Source organism: Portunus trituberculatus, chromosome 37 (assembly GCF_017591435.1).
Source record: "Portunus trituberculatus isolate SZX2019 chromosome 37, ASM1759143v1, whole genome shotgun sequence".
NCBI lineage: Eukaryota > Metazoa > Arthropoda > Malacostraca > Decapoda > Portunidae > Portunus > Portunus trituberculatus.
This window is the reverse complement of record NC_059291.1, coordinates 26,712,564-26,730,721: the sequence shown is the minus strand read 5'-3', so window position 1 is coordinate 26,730,721 and position 18,158 is coordinate 26,712,564. Positions and strand designations below refer to the sequence as shown.

The 18,158-nt window shown below is 42.0% G+C and overlaps 1 protein-coding gene across 4 annotated transcripts in view; it reads right to left on the bottom strand.

The window, feature by feature from the left end:
* The window catches only part of LOC123513905 (glycerol-3-phosphate acyltransferase 1, mitochondrial-like), a 70,946-nt gene that overhangs the window by 32,026 nt on the left and 20,762 nt on the right, over window positions 1-18,158 (bottom strand). Inside the window, exon 1 of one of the 4 annotated variants that reach the window (XM_045271384.1) lies at window positions 2,109-2,226. The exons of 2 other annotated variants lie outside the window; for them this stretch is intronic. The gene's annotated coding sequence lies outside the window, so the exon portion shown is untranslated. Of the gene's footprint in view, window positions 1-2,108; window positions 2,227-18,158 lie in introns of those variants that run through there. One more of the 4 variants, XM_045271385.1, reaches the window with a different exon arrangement.

The following is an 18,158-nucleotide window of genomic DNA, read 5'->3' as shown; positions in this document are numbered from 1 at the left end:
AGAGAGAGAGAGAGAGAGTGTGTGTGTGTGTGTGTGTGTGTGTGTGTGTGTGTGTGTGTGTGTGTGTGTGTGTGTGTGTGTGTGTGTGTGTGTGTGTGTGTGTGTGTGTAAGAAGACTTGTATAGAGGTGGCGGGAGGGGGGAAGGTACGTTAGTTAATTCAGAGGAGCAGATATTCTAAAGTTGTACCTGTCCTTCCATCTAAAAGTTTTCTCGCCAATCCACCTGTAGTATGAGCTCCATCTTATCAACTGCTTGTCACTTCCCTTCACTCGAGTATTACATCTCCAGTGCACTATGTATTGTGTGACCCCTGCTGGTATCTTGCTTCTCGCCACGTTTCAGTATAGTGTTTGTATGATTATATCGACCCTCTCTATTTTTTCAGCTTCTATAACGGACTAACCACTTTCCTTCATTCCCATTATATTTCTTACTTTTACTACTCTTATCTTTTTTATTAAGCTTTTATTTGGCTATTTCCTAGTGTTTACCAGGTCCTATAATCGATTAGCTATTTCTCTCCATTTTTTCCTCTGCTACTGTTTACTACTGTTGTTATTCATCTTCCTCCCAATCATGCATCGGTGCGGTTCCTGTTTGTCTCCTTCCAGTCTAACGTGGTATTTGCTAGCCATTTCCTTTCACACGAATTTTTTTAATATCATGCAATTATTTACTACCAATGTTATTTATCCTTAGTACAGTTCTTGGTTGTTTCCTTCATGAATTTCCAACCACTACGGTACGTCAATATTATTCCTCAGCTTTAAGTACACAAGCGACAAAGTCCATCCATTCGTCCCTTCCCGTTGTTTTGTTTTGGTTCTAGAGTGGCTAATATTTGAATTAGTGATATTCATTTTCCCACTCGTCAATCTAAATTGCGTCTGTCATCAGCACCTCCATTCGTAAATATCACGGCTGTTTAGTGCTTAATTCTTTATATATTTCAGACTTACCGAGAGAGAGAGAGAGAGAGAGAGAGAGAGAGAGAGAGAGAGAGAGAGAGAGAGAGAGAGAGAGAGAGAGCAAATTTTACACCTTAAATTAACAACAGTAATTGCGTAGCTGTTTTCCTTTTTCATATACAGAGAGAAGACAAGTGACGAGGACGAGAACGAGAATTAACCCCCAATTTCACCTGAGAATCACCCTAACAACGCTTACTGTGAGAAAAATCTACCTGCTTTCTATGGTCAATAAACTCCATCTATCCAGATATCTATGTAGGTCGCTATGTCAGTACAGCGAGCAGTAGAAAACCCAAGGTAGCAGAATACACATGTCACGCCGCCACACAGCCTGGACCAGGTTGTGACGGGGGGCGGAAACCTGCCACAATCGATGACCACCAGGTGTTTGTGACGCCAGACACCACAACACTACTCCTGCACTGACACTACACCTTGAGGCCCGGGGATAGATGCAACACACACACACACACACACGGCCAGAGTAGCGAAGTGGAAGAGAAGCAGGTTGGATACACGCCAGCTCTCTCAGCTGTTCAATAGAGAAATCACTTAATGAATTAGTGTCTCTCTCTCTCTCCTTGAACAGCTGACAGGACTGGGTTATCGCCAGAGTATAAATATCTGCTCCTTCTCCATATTACTTCAGGGGGTTGGCTGCTCATTACTGCCACCTGTATATCATATCAACTTTAGAAATACGTCTCTCTCTGAGTCACAACGTCGGTGAGGTGGCGAGATGCCTCCCGCCCGCCGCCGCCGCATGGGAGCACCATCACCACCACTACCAGTGCCCCGGACCGGCTGGTGGCGACAATACCTTACCTCTCAACACCTGGACCGACTCTCCACGTCAACAGACACATGCATACACGCACTGACGTCCACAGTAATGGTTCATTACACACCACGCTCGGGTTTTGTACACCTGTGAGTAACGGTATTAGCTCACTGCCTTCCTCACTGTGCCTTTGAAAATTGACCTAGCGGGGCGGGCCTCACACAAGCATAGCCAGCCACCACAGACCCAGGCTACTGCGGCGGGCACACCGTCTGTCTGACACACCACGTTCATTTTCACAAGAGATTAAAGAGCCACGTCAAAACCAGCGCAATATCCAGTGTCGTGGCATACCTAGCACAACGAACACCACCTTCACACCACGGCGTCACCCGGCACACTGAGCAGCGAGATTTGGGTCTGGGATCGGCCAGTTGGGAGCCGCACAGCCCCGCCGCTCACCCACTGACTCAACCCTCCAAGGAGTTGCCATCTCGCATTACCAGTCTCAGATAAGATACGGGATGATAATCACGGTAGCTTTATCACTGCTTCAGATAACATGAAGCCAGACAGTCTGTTGCCCCCGAGACGAAGTACTGGCTACCAGAATGCTGAATTTTAACTGGTTATAACCTGTAATGGTATCCAGCCCCAAGCGTCTTGTTGCCAGTGAGTGTTTGATATTCCTACGGGAGTTTCATGATCTGGATGAATGATGATGGGCGAGGAGAGGAGAGGAATGGAAATAAAATGGGAGTATATTCACCACTGTCCCGCGTACATGAAAAATGGCAATGTTATGACAGATGGTTTAAATTCAAGGCTCATGAGCTGAAACATGAAGCTTTCTAATAGGTAGGTCAACAATTAAATGTCTTCATATTAAATCAGATATAAAATCATGTTTTTGTTATTTTCTGTTGACAATTAAAGCAGCAAAATTACCAATACCTTTTCATACAAGTAACATTTCCACTCACAGTGTCATGAATCAACAACAAATAATATGAGACTCAAACATCTTTGCCACCCGACGATCCAGACTGCAAGACTCACGCAGCAAGGAAATGGGCGAAAACTGGAAACGGGACGGCAGACAGCAAGCTTTCATAAGGCGGCGAGCGAATGGAGACGGTTGGTGGTGCAATCAATATGTCTCAGAGCGAAGGAAGCCTTAAAACAGGGCACGTCACTGAGCCGGCAGATGCAAACACTGAGTCTTGTGGCCACTGGCTGTACTACCTTTGATCCGGCGGGTGGTGACCACAGCATGCTGGGAACCCAAGTTCGTGTTCGTGAATGCCTTACTCATTAGAACCATTTCCACAGACATACAGAGATGATTAACACTAATTAATGGATGAGAATAATAGGTGGAAATACGTAAGTAGGTGTGTTGCAGCTTCCTTTTTTTTTCTTTTTTTCTTCTTTAAGATCAAAAGGATTGTCATAATGTATTTTACAACTAAAGATGTATACGTCTTGTTCAACTGTCACTAGAATCATGAAGCACATTTGAAAGCTACGATAATTTTCACTGGAGACTGCAAAGTGTAGTCAAGATAAGCAAAAACGTTTGAGAATGTAAACTCAGATGCTTTAATGACGCTGCTAATTCTTTTTATATCGTGTCACTGCGACACTTGCTACTTCCCTTAGGCAGTTGGACTGCAAGGAGGAAAAATAACACTAAACCTAGTAAACAGTTTAAAATAAATCCCCTATTCCTTCCGCTGTATGTGATATTTCCTGAGATTTTTAAAGCTTACGTACTTCCATCTAATTTCATCAAGCTTGAAGAGACGCTATTGCAATCAAACGCGTTAAGATACATAAAGAATCCTGGTCAAAAGTCTAGTAACCCAATACACTTGTTCCAAAAATGTGCAGTGCTTTCCTTCAATACTAAATCCCGTAATCTGGGAATCAATGACACCATATTATCAAAGGAGACTTAGCACGACAGACGGGTAAAGACTCAAGGAGCAAAACACCAAACACTGTGGAAAGGAGTGTGGTAGGTTAAGACTTGTGGTTGCGATTGTAGTACAACTTCTCTTTATTCTTTACTTTCAACACAACTTCGAGACTTCAGCTTTTGATTCTGACTTCATCTTCTTATACCTCACTCTTAAGCTTATGACTCCTCATTATACCTAAGCTTACAATTTCACTCTTAATGCCTCAAAACCACAACAGGGACACCATCTGACTTCGTCTTACACTCCTTAACCTGTAACCCGCCATGACCTACCCTGCATCTGCCTGACTGTCCCCATAGTCTGCACGTGTCCCTAATCTTGACCATCGCTCACATCTCGGCAGTAAATTAACTCTAACGCGGGTAATTATAAGAGGCTTCCGTCGCCCACCTGGTGTTTATTCTTATCCAAGGAAGGGCCGTGTTCGTGACTGACTCCCTCACTCACGCACGACAGAGCAAGGAGGCGCCTGGTGGTGGTGGTAGTGGTGGTGGTCTCTGATGTCCCTCAGCTGCTCCATGTGTTCGAGTATTCATGTATATGGTTGATGTGTGTTGTAAATGTGTCTCTCTCGTACTGTTGTTCGTGTTTAAGTTGTCTGGTGTGTCAGTGTTGGAATGTAACTTGTTGGATATTGTTAGTTATTAGAATTGTTCTGTGCTATGTGTTATGGTCAATGAAAATATCTATCTATCTACCTATCTGTGTGCCTGTCTGTCCGTGTGTCTGGTGATGGTGGTGGTGGTGGTGGTGGTTTCGTGACCTACTGGGCGGTGGCGCACCCCAGGCATGGATACCAAACGCATAATTCCAGCTTTGGTAGTAATGATGGTGTGGTGTGGTGTGGTTGGTCTCTCTCTCTCTCTCTCTCTCTCTCTCTCTCTCTCTCTCTCTCTCTCTCTCTCTCTCTCTCTCTCAGCCATATCACCCAGTGGCACTCCATTTAATTTCCTTCCCTTTCATTCCTTTTCTTGTACTCTTCCATTTATTTTTTCACTTTATATTTTGTTTTATTTCCCTCCATTCTTCCATCGATCTTTTTAATTATACTGTATTCCATTACATTCATCTACTCCTTTCCTTTACTTCCATTTCCTTTCGTCGTTTACTTTTCATTCCACCCTGCTATTTCCACACATCATTCCTCCACCCTTCTCTCGACACACACACCTGCCCTGGTTCTGGCAAATACGCACATTTCTACATAAAAAAAAAGAGCCGTGCAAAGTCGAGGGCAAATTAATGCACAAACACAAGGGCAAGAATACGTGACAACCTTCAGGTAAAAGTGAGGCGAAAGGAGATGTCGGAAGCTTATAGTGACGGAGGAGCTGATGTCAGGTGCTGCAAAGAATATAATTGGGCTATGTTCTGAGCCGCAGTATAAAAACAAGTCTGACTTTCTGGCCAACAAACTTCAAATCTCGTATACATATATCTCGAAGAAAGGACTAACGAGATACGAGGTTAAGGACATTCACTCGCTGGACGGGTTTCCAAAGTACTACGGTGGGAGAGGAAGCCCCGTTCTGTAGCCCTGATAGATGAGGGAAAGCGGACGTAAAAGGTGAGAAAACAATAATCGCCATCTCGAAGTATAAGGAAGTGGTGGGTCGTTGGACCGTATTCCGAAGACCTTTGACGAAATTAGTCTTTTAATTGTGATCTTATGGTTCTAGTGACAGATTAGCGAACTTTCAGCAGTGTCAGCAGGAGAAACACTCTTGAGAACCGGGATAATCGTCTTTGTGGCTTCGGATAACAATCGTGGCAAGGTAGTAAAGTGTTTCAGAATACAGGCCATCGCTGTGTCAAGGAAGGCTGGAAGACGATGTGATGAGGGACCCACAACCATGTAACGGGGTGACCCATCTCCCCAACAGTTGCGGCTTACCGTCTCTTCTACGACTTCCCTCTCTGGTGGCGTGAAGGTACTTTGGTGGTGGTGGTGGTGGCGATTCAGTTGACTTCTTACTCCTATGCTGCTGAGAGTAATCGGTTTGTGCGTCCGTCTGCTTGTCTGTAAACGAGGTCTGTCGGTCTACAGGATGGCCGTCTCTCTTGTCTATAATTATGTCTGTCTGCATGCTGAGTCTGTCTGCTTGTTTGTTTGTCTGCATGTTGGATCTGTTTGTCTATTTGTCTGTAAGTCTACATTTTAGGTTGGGTTTGTCTGTTTGTTTGCATGATAGGTTTGTCAGTTTGTCCATCAGCGTGTCTGTATGTTGTGTTCATTTTCGTCTGTTCGTTTGTCAACCTGTCAGTCAGTCATCATGTTGGATTTGTCTGTCCGTCTGTCAGCATAATGAATATCTCTATCGGTTTATCTGTCTTTCTCCCTGTCTACTGTCTGCGCTGTTTGTCTGTCGGCATACGGTACAGTGGATGTAAATACCAGGCGCTTTCATAGCCACGGGATTAACTCAGGGCCAGCATAACGACATCCAATATACGCCGCAGCTCATAACACCAGTGAAAGAACAGGGACATCTGGTGTTCCTCTTTATTTCTATCTATTTGTCGCATGCACGAGAGTGAATCACGTGCCAGAGGAGAGTTGAAGGTGCGCTATTCTCCTCTCTCCCTCCATACCCCATCTAATTCAGGATAACTGATGATACCATTAAGAAAGAAGAGATGATGTTCCTCATTACCTGCATCTGTTTTCACCTGCGCGAGAGCGAATCTAGTGCTGAAGGAGAGTTGAGGGTGCGCTATTCTCATCCTCTCGTCTCCTCCACCGCTGCCTTAGTCGCGAGCGTATTATTTCCCGCCGTGGCAGAGTCAGTGGCAGACCTCCAACGTTTCCTCACGAGGGGCCTTGGGCAGTCCCGGCGTCGGCATCACGGGAGCCAGGTGGTGCCAGATGGAGCAGTGCCAGGCCATCACTTCCCCTCACCTTGTTGTACTCCACATGTGGGCGGAGAGGCTCGCCCACGTGACCCATCGAACCACCCATGACGCAAGCAACTGGTTGTCACCTCGCTCCACTCGCCCTGAATTCGTCGCCACCTGGTTAACGTTGAAATTCAAGCCAGACTCATAATTTCCAAGCATCACCGTCAATTTCTTACGCAATCACAAGGAGCCACATCACTCGTAAACCCAATCAATGGTTACTGAAGGAGATAATACTGGTAACTCTTATATCCCGGAGCAATGGGCACGTCTTCCTTTCCCCGGCGTGCTATTGGTCGAGGCAGGGGCGGGGCTGGTGTTGCCTGATGCACGGCGATCACTGAGGGGAGGCTCCTGTGTCCCTCCCTACCTCCTCCCTTCCATGCTAAGATCAATACATGGGGCTGCCCTCACTCACATGCTCCTCAATGGAAACTCCTCGGGGGAAACGTGTTGTTGTTACTCACGATTAACACTAAGGCATGGGAAAATTGCAGGCAGCTTAGTTTTTGTTTACGTAGTGGCTTGGTGTGGGGGGATGCAGGGTGGTCAATGGAAGAACTGCTCTCATTCTCATGTTCCTCAAAGGAAACTCCTTTAGGAAACTTGTGCTCCCGATCAACACTCAATCACGCATGACTGTAAACAGCTTACATATGGTATCATTACTGAATGTTTAGCGTACAGGCTCTAAGGCGGTCGATACACGGGCTGCTCTCACTGACATGCTCATCAATGGAAACTACTTGGGGAAACTTGTTACTCATGATAAACATTTGACTGTGAGCTGGAGAACTCTTGCATGCTGTGGCTGCTTGGCGTTGAGGCCTCGAAGCGGTCAATACACTGGCTTGCCCTCACTCACATATTACTCAATGGAAACTCCGTAGGGAGAACTTGCACTCACGATTAACACTCACTACTTACTCAGAAAGACCAGAAAGGCTACAGCGATAATAAAACAAGTTCTCAAAAGTGTTCATGTCAATAATACACACACGTTAAAAACTCGTGGAATTTCAACTGGGGCCTTTTTTAAACTAGAGGACATGCGGGCAGAAGTGACAAGCTTGCAGCAAGTTCTTTAAATGTCTGTGCTTAACGTGAAGATTATGTCCGGTATCAGGAAACACTTTGCTCTCTCACCACAACTATTTTCAAAAGGCCACAGTAATGACAAGCCGGTTTTTCAAGAGTGCAGTTTCCCCTCTTCAGTTAATACTCTAGAAATCCTGTTGAATATGTCACTAGAACCACAAAAAACGTCACCCCACAAAAAGAAGAAAAAATCGTGGGAATAAGAGCCTTTGAATGTATGCATGCAGCGCGGCAAGTCTTTTAATACTGTCCTAAGAATGCTAGGGCAGAGTATTCACGCTTTGTGATCCTTTATTTTTTATTCCTGGTGTGGGTGTGTTAATTTCATCCTGTAATAAAAACAGAGAGAGAGAGAGAGAGAGAGAGAGAGAGAGAGAGAGAGAGAGAGAGAGAGAGGCAGTGTTGAATGTTCCCAGTCACCACCAGTCAGGAATCCGTTGTTGCGCTTATTGCGACTTAACTTACTTGACTTGATCGAGTTGTTGGTGCTACGATCTCTCTCTCTCTCTCTCTCTCTCTCTCTCTCTCTCGAATCACAAAACATTCTTAAAAATCCCAGAAAAGATTCACTAAATCAGTTGAAATTACACAATCTTACTTAAAATCTCAGTAGAATCATATAGAATCCATAAAAACCCAGCAAAGTTTAACCAAATCGTCAAAATTAGACAATGATTCATAAACTATCAGTAGGATCACCAAAACATCCTTGAAAAAACGAAAACTTCTATTAGAACCTGCTAAAATCAAATAATCTTTCTTAAAATGTCAGTATAATTATGAAAACGTGCTTTAAAATCCCGTTAACTTCAACCAGATCCTGTCAAGGTCACATTTTTTTTTTAATATCAGTAGAATCATACACATCCTTAAAAATCCAGATAACTTCCACTAGATCATGCAAAATGACAATCTTTCTTAAAATACCACTTAACCCCTTCAGTAAAATGACGTTTTCATATTCATTCTGGTTATCATTTGGTGAATATATATTGCTTCAGAAACTTATATCGGGAATTAAAATGGTGAAGACTGTAGCCATTCATCTTCTGACCTCGATAGACCCTTCCTAATGTCAATAAAATGTCTAATCGTACACAAACCTCAAGTTAAAAATGTGTCCCAGTATTGAAGGGGTTAAAGCATAAAAATATATTCTTAAAAACCTCGACAACTTCCACCAGAGTCTGTTATGAGTAGTACTGAATAGACGCTACATGGAATTTTTGGTTATGCGAGCCAGGGGGAAGGAAGGAAGGAGGACCGGCACGGTGTTCTGATTGACACAGTGAATGCTTATGAGGACCTGGGTGAAAGTAAAGGTTTAGATAGCGGGATACGTGATCACTTATACGTGGAAGGGACAGAATACTTGATGCTACCTATGTCAGAGCTGTGAAAGTATGTGGATAATGGAATAAGGAAATGGATACTCAAGTCCATTGAAAGATAAGTAGATGAATAATGTAACACAGATGAGTAAAATATATAAAATAAAGTATATAAATGAGTGAACAGTTTAAAAGTATGGGTAGATAGACAAATAAATAAGTCAATAAATACATAAGTAAATACATAAACACGCAAATAAATAATGACACGAATAGCTCAATAAACAGCGGAATGACGATAAATGAGAAGATAAATTGAAGGAGAAAAAAAAATGTGTAAAATAAATAGTGATGTCATTACAGATCGAAAATATAATACAGATAAATAAATAATGAAGTGTTGATTTCATAAGCAGATCAGTAAAAAATGCAAAAAAAAATAATGTCTGGATTAATAACATCTTGACAGAAAAAAAAAAAAAAAAAAAAAATATATATATATATATATATATATATATATATAAAAAACACGTAAAAAATAATTGAAGCATCTTAATAAACAAACCAATACAATAACAGCATAAACAAGTAAATGAATAAGATCAGTTCCTAAGAAGCACGTAACAGCGAACAAGAAAGCTCAACACAAATACAGACAAAAAATAACACGTGTAAACAACTAATCAAGCATCTAAATAAATGAATAAATAAACAAATGCAAAAAAAAAAAAAATGAGTAAATAAACAAGATCTATTCCTCAGAAGCACGTAAAAAAAAAAAGGGCAAAATAAAAAACAAATATAAACAAATAGTGCGTTGTTATTACTTATTATATCCTGCTAAAAACACTGTGGTTTCTGAGGGTTTCTTACAAGCACCTTTTTAAATACGGTAAGGTTTCTAAGTGTTCTCTTTTTATCTTCCTCAGCTCTGCCTCAAAGGGTTTCTGAGCTGCTACCTTACCTTGCCAATGTAACCTATTCTATTAATTCTATCCAGTCCTATTGTAGCAAAAGGTTGAGGAGGAGGAGGAGGAGGAGGAGGAGGAGGAGGAGGAGGAGGAGGAGGAGGAGGAGGAGGAGGAGGAGGAGGAGATGATGATGATGATGATGATGATGATGATGATGATGATGATGATGATGATGATGATGAAAAGGAGATGAAGAAGGAACAAGAAAGAAACAAAAAACAAAATAACCAAAAGATAAAGACGACAAGAACAAGAACAACAACAACAACAACAACGACAACAACAACAATAATAACCATACACCCACCACCACCACCACCACCACCACCACCACAAAAACCAACCAAACAAGCACAGCAAAACATCTTTCCTACCTTCCTTCCTTCCCATGCAGTAAGTAACAAGAAGTAACAAGACTAATAACTTGCCCAGACCTTCACCTGCCCGGCAAAGGTAAGAGGAAGCCCGCTAAGCATGCTGGCGACGCTGAACGGGAGAGAACTGCTTAGTGTGTGTGTGTGTGTGTGTGTGTGTGTGTGTGTGTGTGTGTGTGTGTGTGTGTGTGTGTGTGTGTGTGTGTGTGTGTGTGTGTGTGTGTGTGTGTGTGTGTGTGTGTGTGTGTGTGTGTGTGTGTGTGTGTGTGTGTGTGTGTGTGTGTGTGTGCGCGCGCGTGGGTGACAGACGCCCTGCTTGTCTTCCTGCCGCCTTGCCTCTAATACGGAAGCGCCGAGGAGGAGGAGGAGGAGGAAGAGGACTCAAGCCATATCTAAGTAAAGACATTTCAGGAAGTTGAAGTAGTGTGTGTGTGTGTGTGTGTGTGTGTGTGTGTGTGTGTGTGTGTGTGTGTGTGTGTGTGTGTGTGTGTGTGTGTGTGTGTGTGCAAATAGTGCCGACAGAAGCCAGTAGTTTAGAGAGTGTGCGTCTGTACGCGTGGATATGAAGAGAGAGAGAGAGAGAGAGAGAGAGAGAGAGAGAGAGAGAGAGAGAGAGAGAGAGAGAGAGAGAGAGAGAGAGAGAGAGAGAGAGAGAGAGAGAGAGAGAGAGAGAGAGAGAGAGAGAGAGAGAGAGAGAGAGAGAGAGAGAGAGAGAGAGAGAGAAGAGAGAGAGAGAGAGAGAGAGAGAGAGAGAGAGAGAGAGAGAGAGAGAGAGAGAGAGAGAGAGAGAGAGAGAGAACCTATAGGGTAAGGAATGGGGCATATTTTGACTTGACCCTGTGGGGAGGATGCGAAGTCCCAGGGGAGATAAGGGATGATGGGTAACATCTCTCTCTCTCTCTCTCTCTCTCTCTCTCTCTCTCTCTCTCTCTCTGATATCTATGTTTTCATGTTAATTTCAAACATGAGGTTGAAAGTTTCACTGACATTTCACTTTTTTTTCTTTTTTTTTTACAGTGATTTAAAGAGATTAGTGGATTGATCTCTCTCTCTCTCTCTCTCTCTCTCTCTCTCTCTCTCTCTCTCACACACACACACACACACACACACACTATACATTATTCTATTAGAGTGAAGTAGACTGGATGAAAGGAAATGGACGGAATGGACAAAAGAATTAGGATGAAAAGAGATGGCAATGAAATGAAATGCGATGGAAAAGAATAGACAGATGACAGTGGAATGAATAGCTGACTTACAAGGTTACGAAATGGATGAATGAAATTGAATAAAAAATAAATAAATAAAGTGAAGTGAGATAAAGAAAAATATGTACTCTATTGTAAATGTGATTGAAGTATATTTTTGTGGTGAAGGAAGGAAGGAAGGAAGGAAGGAAGGAAGGAAGGAAGGAAGGAAGAAATTCACGGAAGGAAGAAAATAAAATAAAAGAATTCACGAAAGAAAGAAAGGAATAGGTAAATCAAATACACAGCGAAATAAATAACAAAAAATAAAAAAATAACGAAGGAAAGAAAGAAAATAGCAGTGCAGCGAATGTTTCTCATAAAAAGATAACCAAATAAAGAAAAATAGGAAAGCAGGAAAAAGAAAAAAAAAGAACGAGGCAAGAAAGAAATAAAGAAAAAAATAAAATGAAAAGAAGGAAAAAATATAGGTAAATAAATCAATAAATTAAAATAACAACTAACTAAAGAAAGAAAAAAAGAAACAGAAAAAAGAGAAAAAGGAGGAAGGAAGGAAGGAAGGAAGGAAAAACGAGAAAATGAAGGAAGAATGAAAGGAAGGGGTAAAAAAATAAACAATAGAAATACTGAAAGAAAAGAAAAAAGAAACAAAGAAGAGGAAGATGAAGAAGAACAAAAAGAAGAAGAAGAAGAAGAAAAATAACAGCAAACATAATCCCTTCATAGAAAAAATAAATAAATAAATAGATGTGGTCGTGGGGGGGGGAAGGAGAAGAGAGTGGGGGGAGAGAGGCGGGAGATCACCACTAAGAAGTTTTGATCTTGAGTCGTGATAAGAAATCAGGTCACGCCAACGGTTAGACTCCCACAGGCAACGACAACACGATCTTAGGATTAACTCAACTTCAACACTCCCATCCTTCCCTTATAACAGTATTAGATCCCTTTGTTCATCTCGCTGTGTCAGTACTTAAGTGTGAGGAGTGGAGTAAACATGGGCTGTATCATACACACTCTAATACACACACACACACACACACACACACACACACACACACACACACACACACACACACACACACACACACACTCACTCACTCACTCACTCACTCACTCACTCACTCACTCACTCACTCACTCACTCACTCACTCACTCACTCTCTCTCTCTCTCTCTCTCTCTCTCTCTCTCTCTCTCTCTCTCTCTCTCTCTCTCTCTCTCTCTCTCACACACACACACACACACACACACACACACACGAACGCTTTATCAAATACACATACATACACAGAGTAGAAGTGAGGGATTTGATCGTGGAACCTCGTCAATCGTAGCCAATCAATCACGTTAACTATTACGCCACGAAGTGTGTAAAAAGAACCTGACATACTAAATGTTGATAAATTCACAGTGGAATTCGAAATATGCATGACTTAAATCTTGCAATAATGAGGCGAAGTATTACAGGCAGATATAGATAGATAGATAGATAGGTACAGTTTATTTGCCCAATGCACTGTATATGATTAAAAATAGATCCCATGAGGAAGAGAGAAAAAAGTTTGATAATGTAGCTTAATCACGTGTGACCTTTTGTGATGTATTTCCCCACCAGATAAAAAATTGTTATACCTCAGTTTAGCCTCTTTCAAGAGAAGACTGCATACACACACACACACACACACACACACACACACACACACACACACACACACACACACACACACACACATCAATAGAGCAACAAAAAGAGAACGAAAAAAATACAATGAGATTCCAATCCTTAAAGAAACGTCAAAAATTATTTTCCAAAACTGGAGGACAAGCGTCTTGAAACCTTCCTGCTCAGCGAGGGATGTCATAAAGGAGAGAACACAGAGACAGGAAGGAGCATCCAGAGTGTAGGGAAGGTAAATGTAAGCTGATAATTCCTTAAAGCTGTCCAGTGTAGGTCATCTGAGCTTTTGTAATCTAATTTTCTTATGGAGGAGGAGGAGGAGGAGGAGGAGGAGGAGGAGGATTACAAGCACCAACAAATTCCCACATCCTTGCTATGCTGATCGATGTTACTACATGATGATTGCTACCATTAAAGGAAGAGGAAGAGGAAAAGGAATAATAACAACAACAACAAGAAAAGGAGGAGAAGAAAAACGATAAAGAAGAGGAACAGGCAGAGAATCCGAAGAACAAAAAATACTAAGAATAAAACGATGACGACGACGATAATAATGAGGAGCCACGGTGAGAGTTGGTGTGACTGACAACAACAACAACAAAGGGAGGCAGGTCAGGGCAAGGCGGTGACGGCGAGAGGTGATGGCCACGTCATGGGGCTGGCGTCTGACTAACCCTGTGAACCATATGCGTGACAACACCTAGTGAGGGAGGGAAGCAGGGGAGACAGGGAATAGGGAGGGACACAAGAACAAAAACCGTGACTCACTCCCACTTCTGCGCCGCACCTCCACCTCATCTAAACTCTCTTATAGTTGAAGCTAAGTGTGTTTCAAAGGTTGTTTTTCCGGTTATAATGAGAGATTAATGAGATTCTTACATTATTAGCATGAAAAACACACTCCCAGGTCTCTCACTTAGCTGTATTCTGAAACACTTCCGCAGCCTATCTTCACTGCATATCCAAAAGACTCTAGTTGTAGTTATACGAGTTTCAAAGGTTGTTTTTAAGGTTGCAATAAGAAATTAACAAGACTTCTATATCACTAACATGAGAAAACCATTAAGAACCCGGCTGATCATATATTTCGCCTTTGAAAATAGCCGTGGTGAGAGCAAAGTGTGGCACTATATATAGGAATAATGTTGACTGGATAATTCGTTGAGTGATATGTAAGTTTCTATCCTTAGATGCTTTATTCTTTCACCAAGGACTGTTTTCAAATACTACAAGAATAATTAACCAGAGTTTAGAGGTACTTTTTATCTTATTAGTGAAGTAGAATTATTGATAAACTAAAGGGGACATAGGGAGTGACAAAGGCTGTCACTGTTAGGAGCTGTTCTCCCATCTGGACTAGTTTCAAATCAAAGGTGAGGGAGACGATTGCAAGAGTTCTCATGTTTTTTTTTTTTTCTACTGATAAAGCTAAATGATTCTTGAACCATCCTTAGAATTACGAAACAAACTTGAAAACGCTAGTCACATTTTCTTAATTATCCTGAAAGAACTGAGATAAGAAAACCCTAGACATTTGAGAATATTATTTGTGCAGAACGTAAGACACTTTCCCATTACAATATAAATCATACCGTCCTTGAAAACTCTAGAAACATTCACTTACTTGTTAATCGAGATAAGAAAACCCTAGACATTTGAGAATATCATTTGTATAGAAGAACGTAAGAAATTGAGTTTAATTCCATTTAACCTTATACACTTTCACATTATATATCACAGTTGGAAATAGCAGTCTAAGAATCCTTACAGCATTTCTAACTGCCATTTCTTTATAGTCTTGCCCTCTCACAACAGAAATCACCGTTACATTACAAATACCAGATGATGAACCCTCACTGTATTTGACTCGCCCTTTCATAACACAAATCACGGTTAGAAATACTAGTATAAGAATGTTTATTGCACTTAAAATAGTCTTATAACAACAAACAGATGGAAGAGGTATGGGCGGTCCCCTTCACCGTGACCTTAACAACATAGTGAAAGTCACGGAACGGTCATATGAAGGTCTGTTATCTTGAGTATCTTTGTGATGGCTTGTGCTGAGTTACAACTGTTTCTGGGATGGGCTTGACTTACGTTAGATAAGAACACAAAGCAAGCCGCGGCAAGCAAGCAGTTCAGGTTGGAGGGTAGTTGTAATATTAAATCTATATAGATAATGACGATACGTACACAGTCTTTCCTGTTCATGCATCAACCTACCGAAGTTCCATTATTGGCCTGATCTCAACAAGCACAGGAAAGAGAAGGAGAAAGATGAGGAAAATATAATACTACTAATAAAATAACAATTGGCCGTAATAACTTAACTTTCTGATAGACTAAAAACGTTGCATGATGAAATAAGGTGATAAAAACTTATACTTATTTATTCATTGACGCTGAAAAATGTTACAATATTGAGGGACAAAAATATTAGCGAGAGTTTGGTTGTTAGCTTCAGACTAACTTGCCTCATTTACATATCTTGATATTCTTATTGAGATCACAATTAGAAAAGACATCATATTTTTCCCATAAACAAATAATTAGTATCTCGAAATTAGGTTAAGTTAAGTTCAGATTAATTCAGCTCATTAATTTCACAGCTGACTTTTTAACTGACTAGACCACGATCTGAAAAGCTGAAAAGACACCATGGTAACAAGCTAAGATTATTACCCAAAAATAAACATCAAAAGTTACGCTATATCTCCTAATACAACACAGGGCATATTTCCACTATAAGAAACATGCAGTCTTGAAATGAACAAGCTAAAATCACTGTTCAGATCCACCAAAAAGTTACGCTACATCTAAAACAGCACAGCGCACGCCTCCAAGAATCTTGAGTGACATTTCGTGACGCTGCCATGACTCACTGCATACTTCACTGGCTACCTTATGAACAGGTCAATATCTCAAGGGGTTTTTGTACCACCGATGTGATGACTCTTCTCTGTACCCTGGCTGTCTCTTCGTTCGTTCGTCCGTCTATCAGTCCGTCGGTCTGTCTGAATGTCTGGCCGTCCGCCCTTGAAAATCGCTGTTCATGTCTAGCTCCCCTTTTACTGTCCCGACGCGTCCTTTACACACACACACACACACACACACACACACACACACACACACACACACACACACACACACAGGCATAATAGTTGTTGTTGTTATTGTACTGATGGTGGTGGTGGTGGTGGTGGTGGTAGTGATGGGGGAGGAGGAGGAGGAGGAGGAGGAGGAGGAGGAGGAGGAGGAGGAGGAGGAGGAGGAGGAGGAGGAGGAGGAGGAGGAGGAGGAGGAGTTTATTGTTGTTGAATTAGAAGAAGAAGAAGAAGAAGAAGAAGAAGAAGAAGAAGAAGAAGAAGAAGAAGAAAAAAAAGAAAAGAACAAGAACAAGAACAAGAACAAGAACAAGAAGAAGAAACAAGAACAACAACAACAAACTAAACACCTATTACTCCTAAGATACCCACATCCCCATCACCAAACCACTCCCCACACCCCCCTACCGTCCTACACACCCACACCCAGGCCACTCACCCTCAGCAGAGAGAGAGAGAGAGAGAGAGAGAGAGAGAGAGAGAGAGAGAGAGAGATGAAAAGAAGCAGAGGAAGTCCAAACTGAGCCTTTCTGAGTCAATCCCGAGGTGTAATTATGTTATTTTCTCTATTCAACCCAGCCACACCGCTCTCTCTCTCTCTCTCTCTCTCTCTCTCTCTCTCTCTCTCTCTCTCTCTCTCTCTCTCTCTCTCTCTCTCTCTCTCTCTCTCTCTCTCTCTCTCTCTTTTCCCAGACCAGTAATGATGCACAAGGACGCGAGAATGGTAGGAAGAAAAGGCAGTTTCCGGATCTAATCAAGCGCGCACGCACACTCACACTCACACTCACACTCACACACACACACACACACACACACACGAAGATTGCAACAAGAGGGTATGTCAAGGAGAGACTTTAGAAGAAATTATGAGAATTACAACGCTCGTCTTCTTTCTCACTGTCCTTCCCTCCCAGTCTCCTCTCTCTCTCTCTCTCTCTCTCTCTCTCTCTCTCTCTCTCTCTCTCTCTCTCTCTCTCTCTCTCTCTCTCCAAGTTTCCTCTCTTTTCTCACTCTCACTTTCCCAGTCTCTTCTCTCTCACTCTCTCACTTTCCCAGCCTCTTCTCTCACTTTCCTTCCATACGTCTCTCTTCTCTCTCTCACTCTCTCCCTTTCCCAGTCTTTTCTCTCACTTTCCTTCTTTCACAGTCTCTTTTCTCTCACTCTCTTTCCATACGTCTCTCTTCTCTCTCACTCTCTCACTTTTCCAGTCTCTTCTCTCTCACTCTCACTTTCCCAGTCTTTTCTCTCACTTTCCTTCCTTCCCAGTCTCTTCTATCACTTTCCTTCCTTCCCAGTTTCTTCTCTCACTGTCCTTTCTGTCTCTTCTTTCTCACTCTCACTTTCCCAATCATAAAGTCACAAAACATAAAGAGAGCTACAGAAGCCACCAGAACGACACGTGGCAGACACTGTATAATACATCAGACTTGCCGTGCATCAAACTTACTGCACAGATCAAAAGTAACATAATAAAATAAGGGAAGTTGCGAGAAGTCATCAGGCCTTATATGAAAGGATCCTATACCATTGTCAACGTATAACCCTCTGGGACTCCTTATTTGCTGCTGTACTTCCATCTTTCTATGACTTGAGCTCATTTAACCCCTTCAGTACTGGGGCACATTTTTATCTTGAAATTTGTGTACGTTCAGACCATTTCATTGACATTAGGAAGTGTCTGTGGAGGTTAGAAAATTAATGGCCAAAGTCTTCACTATTTCAATCCCCACGTAAGTTTCTCAAGCTATATAAAA